This window comes from Callithrix jacchus, chromosome 15, assembly GCF_049354715.1.
Source record: "Callithrix jacchus isolate 240 chromosome 15, calJac240_pri, whole genome shotgun sequence".
Taxonomy (NCBI): domain Eukaryota; kingdom Metazoa; phylum Chordata; class Mammalia; order Primates; family Cebidae; genus Callithrix; species Callithrix jacchus.
In genome coordinates, this window is record NC_133516.1 from 35,886,598 (window position 1) to 35,901,447 (window position 14,850).

At 40.6% G+C, this 14,850-nt stretch overlaps 1 pseudogene; it reads right to left on the bottom strand.

Moving 5' to 3' along the window:
* Nucleotides 1-4,046: 4,046 nt before the first annotated feature.
* Nucleotides 4,047-5,305, bottom strand: LOC100397574 (BRX1, biogenesis of ribosomes, homolog (S. cerevisiae) pseudogene; annotated as a pseudogene).
* Between the last annotated feature and the right edge of the window lie 9,545 nt (nucleotides 5,306-14,850).

The following is a 14,850-nucleotide window of genomic DNA, read 5'->3' on the forward strand; positions in this document are numbered from 1 at the left end:
GATGAAGTCATAGGGGTGTAGAAAACTGCCCTCATGCACTGAGTCTGCCTCTGGGGGCCACAGGACCAGTTGAGTCATGGGTCCAAGTGGGGTCAGTCAGTGACAGAATGCAAAAGTCTGAAAAAAAATCTTAAAAGACCCATCTTAAAAGAAAAAAACATAAAACAACACACACACACACACACACACACACCCCCATCTTAGGGTCTGCAATAGTCATGTTAACTATAGGAGCAATTGTGGAAGTCACAAATCTTGTGACCTCTGGCCATATGACTCCTGAGCAGTAAGGGATGATTATAGAAACTAGCCTACATTGCCAGGTGTGGTGGGTCATGCCTGTAATCCCAGCTACTTGGGAGGCTGAGTCAGGAGAATGACTTGAACCTGGGAGGCAGCGGTTGCAGTGAGCCGAGATCGTGCCACTGAACTGCAGCCTGGGCAACAGAGTGAGACTCCGTCTGAAAAACAAAAAAACAAAAAAAGAAACTATGCCTGCTTTTTAGCCGAATTCAGGTCCCTCCCTGATCCTAATCTCACGGCCTTTCATTACTTTTACAAAGGTGACTTCAGTCCCTGAGCAAGGAGGGGGTTGGTTTTAGGGAGAGACTATTATTAACTTGGAAAGAGTTCCAAGTTAAACTATGAACTAAATTTCTCTCATGGTTAGCTTGGTCTGTGCCCAGAAATGAGCAAGAACAGCCAGCATGTGAGGCTAGAAGGAAGATGGAGTCAGCCATGCTAGATTTTTCTCAGTGTCAGAAACTTTGCAAAGGTGGTTTCAACTTTCGAGGTGTGTTCCCTGTATGTCGACTTGTGTGTGTGTGTGTGTGAAATTGGGTCTTGCTATAGTTCCCAGGCTGACCTCAAACTCCTGGGCTCAAGTATTCCTTCCACCTCAGCCTCCCGAGTAGCTGGTGCTACAGGTGCATACCACCACGCCTGGGCTATTTTTTTTTTTTAAACTAAAAATAATAAAAAAAAAAGAAAACCTAAAATGCAATCAATCCCATCCCTCCTCTCTCCCACTCTGAGTGGCTTTGTGGTAAAAAATCAAATTTGGCACTTTACATCATGGGAGCTAAGGAAAAGGGCACGGAATTCAAGTCAGTAAATCAATCCTTTAGTGCCTAACCTACCAGCTGTGTCATTTTTCCAATTAGTCACAGGCTTTCCATTTCTCCAGTGTAAAATCTAAAGCCTTTAATGGGCCCAGGAGACACTGCTTGGTCTGCCCTCCTGCTGTCTTTCCATTTCCGTTTTCTATGAATTGTCCTGTTAATTATTTCACATTAGCCCACTAGCCACCTTGCTGTTCCTGTATGTTACAAAAGAAAAAATTACAACAAATTTAGTTTTAAGATCCAATTGGCTTTCATTTGTCATTCCTGAACTGGGTATATAAAATAGAATGGGTATTCCAATGAGCTGATCAGAAGAGGTTGGCTTAATAGGCAGAGACAGGAAACAAAAAGCAGATCGGTCACTTCAAAGTTACTTTCCTTATGGGGTTAGAACAGAGAAACTTCTTATCATGCCAGCTCCGGTATACTAGGACCCTTCTGATTGGTTACTGTGAATCTCCTCTTCTTGGAAAATGGGGCTTTTTCAGAGTTCAGCTGGATTATGTCACTTAGCACAAGAGACTACATTAGGTTTTGTCTGGTCTGCTGGGGCCTTGTGCAGGAGGCTAGTCCAAAACAGTGGCCTCCTATAAGCTTTAACAATGCCAAATCAATCTGTCTCGGGTCCTTTGCGCATGTTCTGCTTTTCTGAAACATTCTTCTTTCTGATATTGCTTAGGTAGCCTTCTGACTCATTTCCTTCACTTTCTTCATAGCACTTATCTGCAAGTTGTAGTTATTTATGTGTGGTCTGTCTCATCTGTTTGATGAAGGTAGGAATCGTCTGTGTCTTTGACCATCACATTCCCATGCCTGGCAGAGGCAAGGCCTCACCTGTGTATCTTTTGTATTAATTGGAATGTTAAGGTGCTCTCTCTTCATCTATTGCATAACTCTTGCAGAAGGGTTGGTAGTTTCAACTCCACCTCTAACAAAGCATTTGTTTGTCATGAGTGCTAATTAAATAATAGTGCTTGATTTACTTGTATTCATATATTCTCATTCTGAGGCTTTATGCTTCCTGAAGCAAACATTGTTTTTAGTGTAGCCCAGAACAATCTTTAGCACTTTTTCCAATCTTACAAGTTTCTCCATTTCCATTCTCTGCTTCTCTCCCCACATTTCCCCTCTTCCTAACCCTCCTTTACCTCCCCCCATCCCCATCCTTTCCCTCCCCCTCTCCCCTCTCCCCTCTCCCCTCTCCCTCTGCCTCTCTCATTCTCTCTCTCTCTGATTTTTAAGATTTATTCTGGAAGTGTCCGCTTATTCCTGTTCTCCTTTTTGGGCCAGAAAACCAAAGCTAACTAATTTTCTCAAGGTAATATAATGATTCATTTGCTGAGTTAGGATTAGCATCTTCTAGCCTTGGCTTCCAGGTAGATCACATATCTTGCTACCATGCTGCCTGGCACACTCTTAAATTACACTGGCTACACGTGAGTGAAACTTGTTATCCTTGTGCTGCTGTTTCACCACTGATATTTATTTTTCATGAATGATACAAAAGATTGTGGACTTACTATAAAATTCATTACCTGGTCCTTATCAGATATTTGGGACAGTGATGCTTTCTTTCGGTTTCTCAGAAAGGTCTCAGAACTTTGTATTTTCAAATGATACTCTATAAAAGTATTTTTAAAGGTGCTTGATGTTCTCTAGAATTACCCTTATGAAATGTGAACTAGTTTAGTCTGTCAGTTCTGGAGCAGAAACACTTTCAACCAGAAAGGAAGAAATAGCTGTTCCATTTGGAGTAATGCACCTGGAATATAAGAAGGTGGGACTAGACAGCCTTTAGTTCATCCCTTTATTACCAGGCAAGACTCTATGTAACCTAGTGTTCTTGATGATATTCTTAGGTAGAAAGTATTATGGATTTTTACTGTTACTTAACCCAATGTAATGTTTCAAATAGCAATAACACAGCAGTGTCATAAACAATAGCAATATAGTCAATGGACACACTGCTTATCCACGGGGCTCAAAGTATTTCCTAGGTATACATATTCACAAGCTCTCAAAATAGATATTGGATGTACATAAATTGTTGCCTATGTGCAAATGAAGGTGTTCAGAGGTAGGAGGAAATTAGCTGACTTGCGTGTGGCAGAGATCCTTTGGGTTCACCAACATTCCTTTGATCCTTTCCCACTGCATTGAGCACACAACTAGGCTTTCCCACTAGGCATTTCCCAAGCTCCCCACTAGGCATGGCTCTATGACCCATTTCTGGTCAGTGGAATGTTAGCATAAAAGCTGTGTGCCATCTCCAGGCCCAGACTTGAAGGAGCATGCTGCCCCTCCACACTTTCTTATCCCCTTTTTGTTGACTGGGTGCAGGCAATGGTGAGACCATAAGGAATGGCAGAGCCAGGGTTGCAAAGAGCTTGGACCCTGAATCACCACCCTGAGGAGTGTTGCTTGCTGACCAGACTATCCTCAGACTGTTATGTGAATGAGAAGCAGAGCCTGTTGACTTTAAGAGATGATAAAGTTTGGGGTCTCTTTGTTACCTCAGTGAAGCCTATTTCGGTTAATTGCACCACTCCAGATTGTTTAGAAAGTCAGCAGTAAAACTTCAGCCTTCGGAAATAGAATTAAAATTAAGCATATGATTTACCAGAACACACTGCTTAGTGCTTTGACAATAAGTCAAGATTTTAAAAGAACTCTAGGCATAGCTCTGCATTTACAATCAGTCAGAAGCACAAATTTGCAGAGTCACAAAGTGGCTAAAGACCAAAAATGTTTTCGTCTATACCATTAAGCAATTGATTTCACAATTGCATTGGAAGTAATCTGCTAAGCCCAAATGAGAGATTGTCATTTAAAATGCACTTTTCCATGAGAGTTCCACAGATATGCTCAGAGTTGCTTTAATCCTGCCTTTCTTTTCCCCTCAGGCTTACTAAAATACAAGTATTTCTTTCTTTTTTTTTTTTTTTTCTGGTGATATTTTATTTAGAAGAAGATAAATCACTGATTTTAAGATTTTAATTTTTCTTTTAAATGCCACACTAATTAGACATAAGTAGTACTGGATAATAAAAGTATTTACACATTGAATACAAAATAAATATAAAATAACTGAAAACAAATCAGGTTTTCATTGACTTATTTTGTTTTCCTTCTGTCCATCCTCTGTTTCATTTTTCTTTGCCTTTTGTAAATCCGTTTTTTTCGTGCTTTCAAATCAACTTTTGGCTCTGGCTTTACCCACTGTATTTCTATTGGTTTCTCCTCGGCTGGCATAACAAAAACACCTGCAGTGGGATCGTGTGGAAGAAGAGTCTTCAGTTCTTTCTTTCTCAGTTTCTGCACATCTTTCACTTGCTGTTTCTCTTTGTATTTTGCAGCTGTGATGGATCTTATGACATGCCGATGCATGTTTGGTGACTGGTAGTGAGGGTTTTCATATAAAGTTGGTCCTCCAAAACTTCCCTGGAAAATCTTTATGAGACTTAAGACAAAACGAGGTCCTATTTCTACAAGAGCAGCATCTTCTTCTGTAATCTGAAAGTTCCGAAACCATATCCTATTATCCAAAATCGTGAAAGGAAACACATGGTCCACGAATGGTTGGCTTTTGGGATGATACCGTGGTGTACTAAAGATCTGAATTAAGAGTTCTTTTAACAAAGCATAATGTGGTAATTCATCAAAAGCTGGGTCAAAAGACAAAAGGGGCCGAGAACCTTTCAAACAGTTTCCAGTCATCTTTAGTTCAGCAAGGGTATGAATATTTTGAACAAGGAATTTAGCAGATGGTCCATGAGGTGAGTTTGAAAGCCACATATAGAGATCCTGTTTTTTCTTAGCTTCAAAATAGATGCATTTATTACAGTTTTTCATTTCACAAACCTCGTTAATCACAAATAGCTTATCCTTACGATCCATTTTAGTATCCGCTTTAGAATGAGGCATCAACCTTCTCAAGTCCTGCATTAAATGTCTTGTTCTGGAATTCCTCTGGAAGAAAAGATGAGAATCCGTTCCTTATTTTTCCACTTGCCCTTGCAAACGGGGCCTGGGATCCGGTTTCTCTCTTCTTCCTCCACCTCCTCTGCAGTGGCTCGAGGCTTAGCTGGCGGTTCGGCATCTTTCTCGTTTCTTTTTGGCTTCTTTGCCTGAACTGCCAAGCCTCCACGCCGTTTCCTCTTGGTTGCCGCCATCTTGTCTCCTAAAATACAAGTATTTCTTAAACCAACAAAATAAGAAGTCGATTAAAGGCATCTTTCCACTGTTTCAATTCTGAAAACTGCAAGCTTCTTTGTTGTTTCTGCAGAAGTACCAACAGAACCTATAGACTCTTTTTATATAGATGCTTTCTGTATCTTCCCAGTTTCAGTTCTAGGGTGCTTCTAATCTTATATTACCATTATTCATTCACAAATATTTATTTATCTGCCAAAATTAACATAGGAATAATAATACTTTTTTTTTTTTTTAGAGTTCAAGGTCTTGCTATGTTGCCCAGGCTGGAGTGCAGTGGCGATTCACAGGTGTGATCATAGTGCTCTGCAGCCTCCAACTCCTGGGCTCAAGTGATCCTCCTGCCTCAGACTCCCAAGTAGCTAGAAATACAGGTGTGTGCTACCATGCCTGACTCATAATGATTTTTACATATGCATTTAGTTCATTTAATAAGTTTTAGTTCCCTTGGATCTGAAATTTGGTTGTTTGGTGACTGGGGCATACTGATAAGCTGTTGAACTCCTATGGATCGAATTTGCACAGAGACACCCATAGGAATGAATTATTTATCTTCATTGTATCCTCCCACTTCGAGGTAAAACCACAGTGCTACATAGTTAAAAGGTTCAGTTGCTTCCTATTTTTTCAGTTGCTTGCTGCCTTAATTTAGGTCTGCAACATGTGATCTACTTGGGGCAAAACCAATACAGGATTCACTGGGAATCTTTCTTGTGTAAACCACTCATTTTATGATCTGTGGAATAATGAACACAGTCCGGATATTGGACTGTGTTGTTTTATGTTATTTTTGGTAAACTTTAGTTCATTTATCCCGAGGGCTCAAGTGTTGAAAACATTATAACTTTTCCCACTCAATTGCACTTATGGAAATTAATGTTAAATAAGATATATTGAAAATCACTCTGAATCACTGAAATGCTGTAATTTAATGGTGATTTACTGTCATAATATGACAAATCATTCACTCACTTGTACGTTGCCTGCAGCCTTAAATTTAAGGAATATTACCTGTAGTGGGCCTTAAGGGAGGTCTCAATGTTCGTTATCTAAAGAGAAGGGCATAAATTATGCTTTGCTATTAAATAAGCATCAAGATAACAGAATAACCAATTTTTCTTGCATAATAAAATTGTTGCCACTACTGTGATAAAAGAGTTGAATTGGGTCAGGAGTGGTCCTTTTTACATTGCTCAAGAACACTAGAAGAATTAAAAATTTATGAATTACCTCCTAGAAACAATGATCTGGGACAGAAATGTAATAAAACACTCACTCTCCTGTGTCCTCCTAAGCCGCTCTATGCTGCTTCATTTTGTGATTGTATTAGTGTGACAACTTTCTGAACCTCTAGAAACTGTGTTCTGGCAAAGATGAAGATTTACAAACCAAAAGATGTCTTATTGAAAATCCAGAGGCAGACGGTGTAAAAAGGTAATGTTAAAATGTCAACCAAATAGAAATCTCATTACGTATGTTCTGTATATTTGAAATTTTATTTTATTTGGATCACTGATAAATAGAAGCAAAAAAAAAAAAAAGTGAAAGAAGATATGGTATCAAAATCTCATACAATTAAATGTCTTTCTGGGTAAAATTGCATAAGAAATACCATACAGTTATTTTTGTATGAAATCTTCTAGTAGCATAAGTTGCAAAATTACTTCTTAAAAGAGCTATCTCTAGTTCTGAAAAGTCATTTGTTAATATTCCTTTGACTTTCAGATACTTTTAAGTCTTTGTTTTTGTTCTCTTAGGAGTATGTTAAGACACATGTATTTGTGTAATATTTAATGCTGGAAAATAATTTATTTGAGACTGGTGATAGATGTAACTTAGTTTTAAGGGATGTTGGGAGGAAATTGGGGCTTTTAAACTGTAAATAGCTACAAATTGTGTGTTTCCTAAGTATTGGCGACTTAAATGGATGTTTTCATATAGAAAGGTTTTTGTTTTCTTATCTAGTAACCCTTTTCCTATTATTGTTTTCCACCGATGGCCTTTCATTCTTCAATAAAGAAACACAGGAGAACAAACACAATTTCAGACTTTCCATTTATCTGTTTTTGAGCTAGATTGACTTCTAGTTGAGTAAACGTAATGGAAGTATGATTGCTCAGGTGAAACATTACCATATTGGCATTTTCTGCTTTCTACAATTTCCTGCATTTAAAGTAATTTACTGAAAACTAAGCTTGGGAGGAAAAAATGCCCAACCACAGTTTATACTAATAGAATATAAGTGACTAGAATTTCTAAACTCTTTAGTCAGTGAATCCCTGAATATTGACATACATCATCTATAGAAAGCAGCCAAGAGATCTGTTGAAAGGCTCATGAAGGAAACAGTGCCTTGTAGCTTGTAATTGTTAGAAATACGTCAGCCGCATCAACTGACAGGTAATCTTAATGTCATATTTTTCTGTGCCTTCTCAGAATGCGCAAGGAGTCTTTTCTTCCCCTCAAATAAGTCAACTAATTTTTAATTAATTAATTAATTTATTTATTTTTATATAATCCTCCTCTGGGTAAGCAACTGATTTTGAAAGTTAGAATAGCATACATCTTTTCTGATGCAGGACAAATGATCTTTTTAAAAGGTATCCATAAAGGGTATCACTGACCATAAAAAAAGAGCAGTCTTTGGATTTTTGTCCTTTCAAACCAGAGACTGGTCATGCAAAATGGGTTTCAGAGGCAAAGCCAATGAGTTTACGTTATCCTTAAGTCTGGTGGAGGGTCAACATGTTAACACTGTGAAACAGAAGAGGACTGACCTTTTCTAAAGATATGAGTTAGGCCCTGCTAAGTCCATTTGGGGTTTCTATAACAAAATTTCTTAGACTATTATGGACAACATAAATGAATAGTTCACAATTCTGAAGGCTGGCACCAAGATCATGGTGCCAGTAGAGTCAGTGTCTGGTGAGGGCTCTCTGCTTCTTGCTCCCCCAAGTCTCTCTTATTTTACTTACTTATTTATTTTTTGTGATGGAGTTTCTCTCTTGTTGCCCAGGCTGGAGTGCAATGGCACGATCTGGGCTCATGGCAACCTCCGCCTCCCAGGTTCATGCAATTCTTCTGCCTCAGCCTCCTGAGTAGATGGATTACAAGCACCAGCCACAACACCCAACTAACTTTTGTATTTTTAGTAGAGATGGGGTTTCACTGTATTGGCTAGGCTGATCTTGAATTCCTGACCTCACATGATCCACTCACCTTGGCCTCCCAAAGTGCTGGGATTACAGGTGTGAGTCACCGTGCCCAGCCCATGTCTCTTTTAGAAGGGCATTAATCCCATTCACCAGGGTGGAACACTCATAACCTAATCACCTTCCAGATGTCCACCCTCCCAATGCCACTGCACTGGGGATTAAATTTCAACATATGAATTTGGTGGGGACACGAACCTTCAGGCCATAGCAAGACTGCATTCATTAGACTTACCTACTTTGTAGGACTGAGCGAGCAAAGCAAACTGCCGACTGTGTGGTCTCAAGATGTGGCCATGGTGACTGCCTCTTTGTCACTTCTGCTTTGCAGTCACCTGTCCTCCAAGACACAGATGAGGAGAAAATGAAATGTTAAAAGCTAAGGGGGAAAACACAGACTTGGCTTTCCTATCAATTTCTATTCAATTTTAAAATCTGGTTTTATTTATTTATTTATTTGTTTGTTTGTTTTTAGAGGCAGGTCTCACTCTGTCACTCAGGCTGGAGTGCAGTGGTGTGATCATGGCTCACTGCAGCCTCAACCTCCTGGGTTCCAGTGATCCTCTCACCCCAGCCTCCCAGGTAGCAGGACCACAGGCACACACTACCATGCCTGGCTTATTTTTTATTTTTATTTTTGTAGAGTCGGGGTCTCACTCTGTTGCCCAGGCTGGTCTCGAACTCCTGGCCTCAAGTGATCCTCCCGCCTTGACCTCCCAAAGTGATTATAGGCATGAGACACCACTGCCCTGCCTAAATCAGTTTTATTTAAAGCCATCACCATCAGATGTATGTATGGTGCACCAAAATACTGTAGGTTTTTTTTTTTTTTTTTTTTTGAGTCAGGGTCTCGCTTCGTTTCCCAGGCTGGAGTGTAGTGGCATGATCTTGGCTCACTGCAGCCTCTGCCTTTCGGGTTCAAGCAGTTCTGCCACCTCAGCTGGGATTACAGGGGCATACCACCATGTCCAGCTAATTTTTACATTTTTAGTAGAGACGAGGTTTCACCATGTTGGCCAGGCTGGTCTCAAATTCCTGACCTCAGGTGATCTACCCACCTCGGCCTCCCAAAGTGATGGGAGGTATGAGATGGGATTACAGGTGTGAGTCACCTTACCTGGCCAATACTTTTAACTTTAAACCAAAAACATAATCAATAAACTTTTGAGGACTCAGTAGTATTTCTTTCAATAAACATTTATGCAGTTCAATTTTTTATCACATTCATGGTAGATTTATTAGTTGTTGTGATTCTTTGGTTGAGTATTTACAGAATATGGAAAATAATGAGGCCAGTGTTTACACGATTAACACATTCGGTAGTTCAATTCTGAATAGAGAAAACAATCTTGGGCCCACAGTTCCAGGATAAGAACACAGATAAACTGTATCAGAGCTCTGCCTGATGAACAAAGCACTATGCTTTTGTACTTTGATCTTCAATAAAATTCCCTGCCATATTAATCCATTATGTAGAATGTCCATATATATTATCTCCTTTAACTCAATCTAGACAGGGCAAGGATGATTCCCTTTGTTTTATTTAGGGGAAAATGGGCACTTTGATTTATGAAATGACAAAGCCTGTCTGCATAGAGGTGGAGCCAGCACTTCCTACCACAGCATTCATCCCACGAGCTTGTTCTTCCTCACTATCCATGGACTCATCTCGGATCTCAACCCTTTAGCTTCCCAGAAATCACTTAGTAAAACCCATAAACAAATGTTAATGGACTCATGGTGGTCTAGAGGGCCATTCTCAGGTATTATGTATTTTACCTCATCTACCCTACTAGCAGCTTTTGTAGTGGATGTTTCACCAAAGCATGAAAGATAGTTTTGTGCTAGCAAGATAATAAAACTGGGTTGTGAAGCAAGAAAGGAGAAAGCCATAAAAATTCTAGTGTCTATAAAATTTTATTAGATAGCATAAGAACTGTGGGAACTATTTTTGAAAGATCCTTATGATTAACCTAACTCTTAATTTTGTGACTGGACCTGGCCTTGCCTTGGAGCTAGCTATAGGCTTCCTTGTCTCCTGCCTCCTCAATGCTGAGTAACTCAGAGCATTCACTCCCAGAGAACTGGACTTTGGCAGATCTGTTTCCAAAGATCTCTGAAGGTGGGGTGCATCCAAGTCAAGATGCTTCCTCTGGAATGGAGTTAATTCTGGATATCTTAGGGACATATCTGGATTCCAATCTGTGGAATGTCCACGATTTTTACTTTTTTTTTTCTTCCTCTTACCATTTCTCTTTTCATTAAAACATCCGTGGTGGCTCATGCCTGTAATCCCAGCAGCTGGGGAGGCTAATGTGGGAGGATTGTTTGGGACTAGGAGTTCAAGGCTGCAGTGAGCCATGATTGTGCCACTGCACTCCAGCCCAGGCAACAGAGCGAGACCCTGTCTCAAAAAACAAACAAATTTCATCAGGTAATTAGGAGCTGGAAAGAGGAGTTAGAAGAGGGGAAACTAGCAATATTAAGCAGTATATGGTCCTGATATCTAGGGCTGGGTATCCCGATGAAGAACGCTCAGAGAAGCTATTATGGAAGAGGCAGTAATGCAACTGAGTCTTAGTGATTGGGTAGGGTTAGGATAGGCTGAGAGGAGAGGAGAAGATGCCATGTCCAATTGTCTTCCCTCCCTCCCTCCCGCCCTCCCTCCCTTCCTTCCTTTTTCTTTGAAAGGATCTCACTTTGTCACCCAAGCTTGTATGCTCAGTGGTGTGATCACAGCTCACTGTAACCTCCAACTGCTGGGCTCAAGTGATCTTCCTGTCTCAGCCTCCCAAGTAGCTGGGACTACAGGTGCACATCACCACACCTGGCTGGTTTTTATTTTTGTTTTTTTTCTAGAGATGGAGGTCTTGTCATGTTGCCTAGGCTGGTCTTGAACTCCTGGGCTCAAGTGATCCTCTCACCTCAGCCTTCTGAGTAGCTGGGAATACAGATGTGAGCCACTGCACTTGGCCAATCCTTTTTATTGTTTATGTTTCAGAGAAAATCATATGAATTTTCCATGTGGTTACATGCTTTTGGAATATGTCTCAGACAGAACTTTTTCTTTTTCCTATTTGCTGTGATATGTTAAAGCAGTGTCTCACTGAAAGCTTTAAGACACCCAATATCTGAGCATTCTAAATCAGAAAGCCAAATAATCTTGGCTTTCCCATATGATGACTGGCCCCTTAGAAGAAGTCATTTAACTTGTCTGGATCTGTTTTCTCATCTGAAAAAATAGGGTTAGTATTACCTTCTTCCTAGACTTACGGAAATTGAGAAATTTGCCCACGTTGAGAAAAACATGGGCTTTTCACTTAGTAAAGAGCTCAGTCAAGAACAAGATTCTCTTTCCTTTTCACAGGCCATAAATGATAGATTAGTTTTCTAAGTAGGGGACAGCCAGCACGACTCCTGGCAGCATGCATTAAGAATGTGGGAACTCCGCTGAAACGCTTGGCTCTGGAATTTGGGTCAGCCTTCCTGGAAACTCAAGCCTGACCTTTCCCTGGTGGCCGCCAGGAGACCCCTCATTTTTGTCTGAGAAATGGATAGTGGCACCACAGTTCACATTTCCCAGTACATTGCCATCCACAACCCTCCAGATCCCTTAAACACATGCTAGCTGTCAAGAGAAGTAAAGGACAACAGAATTTAGGATTGAAAAGTGCTGAGTCCAGGCATATATGTTGACAAGCGAGGACATTTGTTAGCCAAGGAGACGTGCATATTGCTAGGTAATCAGAAGTTTTCCACTGAGCTGGTCCAGCACAGAGCCATAGCAATTTTTCTTATGTATATTTTCCTGAATGACTTTCAAACAGCCTGCAGCAGAGCAATCAGGTGAGGGAGACTTGCTAGTTAAACCCACTGTCTACTAGATGACAGAGGGAGAGATGCCTTTCTATAATTAAGGTCACTACGAGAAGGAGAATCTGAATCTGATTTTGGCACTTGTTCTAAGCCTAAAAAGCAAAGAAAGACCCTCTAGCAAGCAAAATAACATCCCTTTAAAAGCTAAATGTGATTTCAGAGTGCATCAGGTATACACCTGTAAGTCCTGTGTCCCTATGCTCCAGGGTTTCTGTGGAATGAATAACAAAAACAAGTGACAAGTATTTCCAGTCAGAGAAACAGAACCAAGGCAACAAACAAACAAACAAAACCTTCCAAATAAACAAACAAACCCTCCCCTTGACCAGGCTCGGTGGCTCATGTCAGTAATTCCAGCACTTTGGGAGGCTCAGGCAGGTGGATCATGAGGTCAAGAGATTGAGACCATACTGGCCAACATGGTGAAACCCTGTCTCTACTAAAAATACAAAAATTAGCCGGGTGTGGTGGTGGGTGCCTGTAGTCCCAGCTACATGGGAGGCTGAGGCAGGAGAATCACTTTAACCCAGGAGGCGGAGGTTGCAGTGAGCTGAAATTGTGCCACTGCACTCCAGTCTGGGTGACAGAATAAGACTCCCTCTCAGAAAAGACAAAACAAACAAACAAAATCCCCCACAAAACCCTCCCCAACCATTACCTAAACTTCCTAACACCTACTCCTAACAACACTGAAAACTGGAAACTTCTGTGAATTTGCTTCAGCTGTATAACCAGGCTCTTAATGCACAGCAGGGTCCCCACCTTGCAAGTCTGCAATGCTTTCTATTCACTACTTCTTACTCTAACATTCAGTGATTCAGCAGAGAGGGGAGCTCATGCTGAAGAAGGTGTTTATTCTCTGTGTGATGAAGTTAGCATTGGTGTTTGGGACAGGGAAGAGAAGCTCTTAGAGGTGAGAAAATGACGTTATGGTTACTATCCTGTTTCTGTCTTTTCTTTGCCTTGTCATTAAGTGGTGCAGAAAAAGGGTCAGCTTTTGAAGTGTTTTAAAATAGACTTTTAATGTTTTAGACAGCTGGCTAAACTCTTTTTCAGAGTGGACTTTGGACTAGAAAATGGAATCATCACCTGGGGAAAAGGGAAATTAAAAGTTGTTTTAATTATGTGAAGAAAAACACTGATACAGTACTGTTACTTAATGATGGTGCTAATTGCAGACTCCCTTTTGATGGGGCAAATCAGCCTTCTTACAAAGGAAGAAGCTTTTTTTTTTTGGACACAGTCTCACTCTGAAGCCCAGGCTGTAGTACAGTGGTACAATCTCAGCTCACTGCAACCTCCACCTCCCGAGTTCAAGAGATCTCCCCACCTCAACCTCCCATGTAGTTGGGATTACAGGCACCTGCCACCACTCCTGGCTAATTTTTGTATTTTTAGTAGAGATGGGATTTTGCCATGTTGGCCACATGGATCTTGAATTTCTGGCCTCAAGTGATCTGCCTGCATTGGCCTCTCAAAGTGCCGAAACTATAGGCATAAGCCACTGTACCTGGCCAGAAGATGCTTCTTAAGGCACCTCAGAAAGGATACCCTAATTAGAATGGAGGATTTGAAAGATGGTAGAATAAAAGATTTTCTTTAGGGAGTGTTTTTTTCTCACCTCAAAGCCACAGGTAAATTTTGTCTTTTCCTAAGGTTGATTATATTTCTGAAAGAAGTGATTAGTTGATTAGGTGAATCCTGTGTTCCCCCATCCCTCTCCACCATATCCAAGTCTGGACTTCCATTTTGTTTGGTTTTGTTTTCAGTGTAAGTAAGATGAGTGTCAAGTATCATTGTATAATCTAAGTCAAATCTTAATTCAAATGTCTTTTTGCTGATGGGCCATTTCTTTTAAAATATATATATGTATATTATTGTACTTTAGGTTCTGGGGTACATATGCAGATCATGCAGAATTCTTGCATAGGTACATACATGGCAATGTGGTTTGCTGCCTCTGTTCCCCGTTACCTATATCTGGCATTACTCCCCATGTTATCCCTCCCCAACCTCCCTACGCCCCACTGTCTCTCCCCTAGTCCCCCGCAACAGATTCTAGTTTGTGATGTTTCCCTCCCTGTGTCCATGAGTTCTTGTTGTTCAACACTCGCCTGTGAGTGAGAACATGCGGTATTTGATTTTCTGTTTTTGTGTCAGTTTGCTGAGAATGATGGTTTCCAGATTCATCCATGTCCCTACAAAGACACGAACTCAATGTTTTTTATGGCTGTGGAGTATTCCATGGTGTATATGTGCCAGATTTTCCTTGTCCAGTCTATCATTGATGGGCATTTGGGTTGGTTTCAGGTCCTTGCCATTGTAAACAGTGCTACAATAAACATATGTGTGCATGTGTCTTTATAAAAGAATGATTTATAATCCTTTGGATATACCCAGTAATGGGATTGCTGGGTCAAATGCAA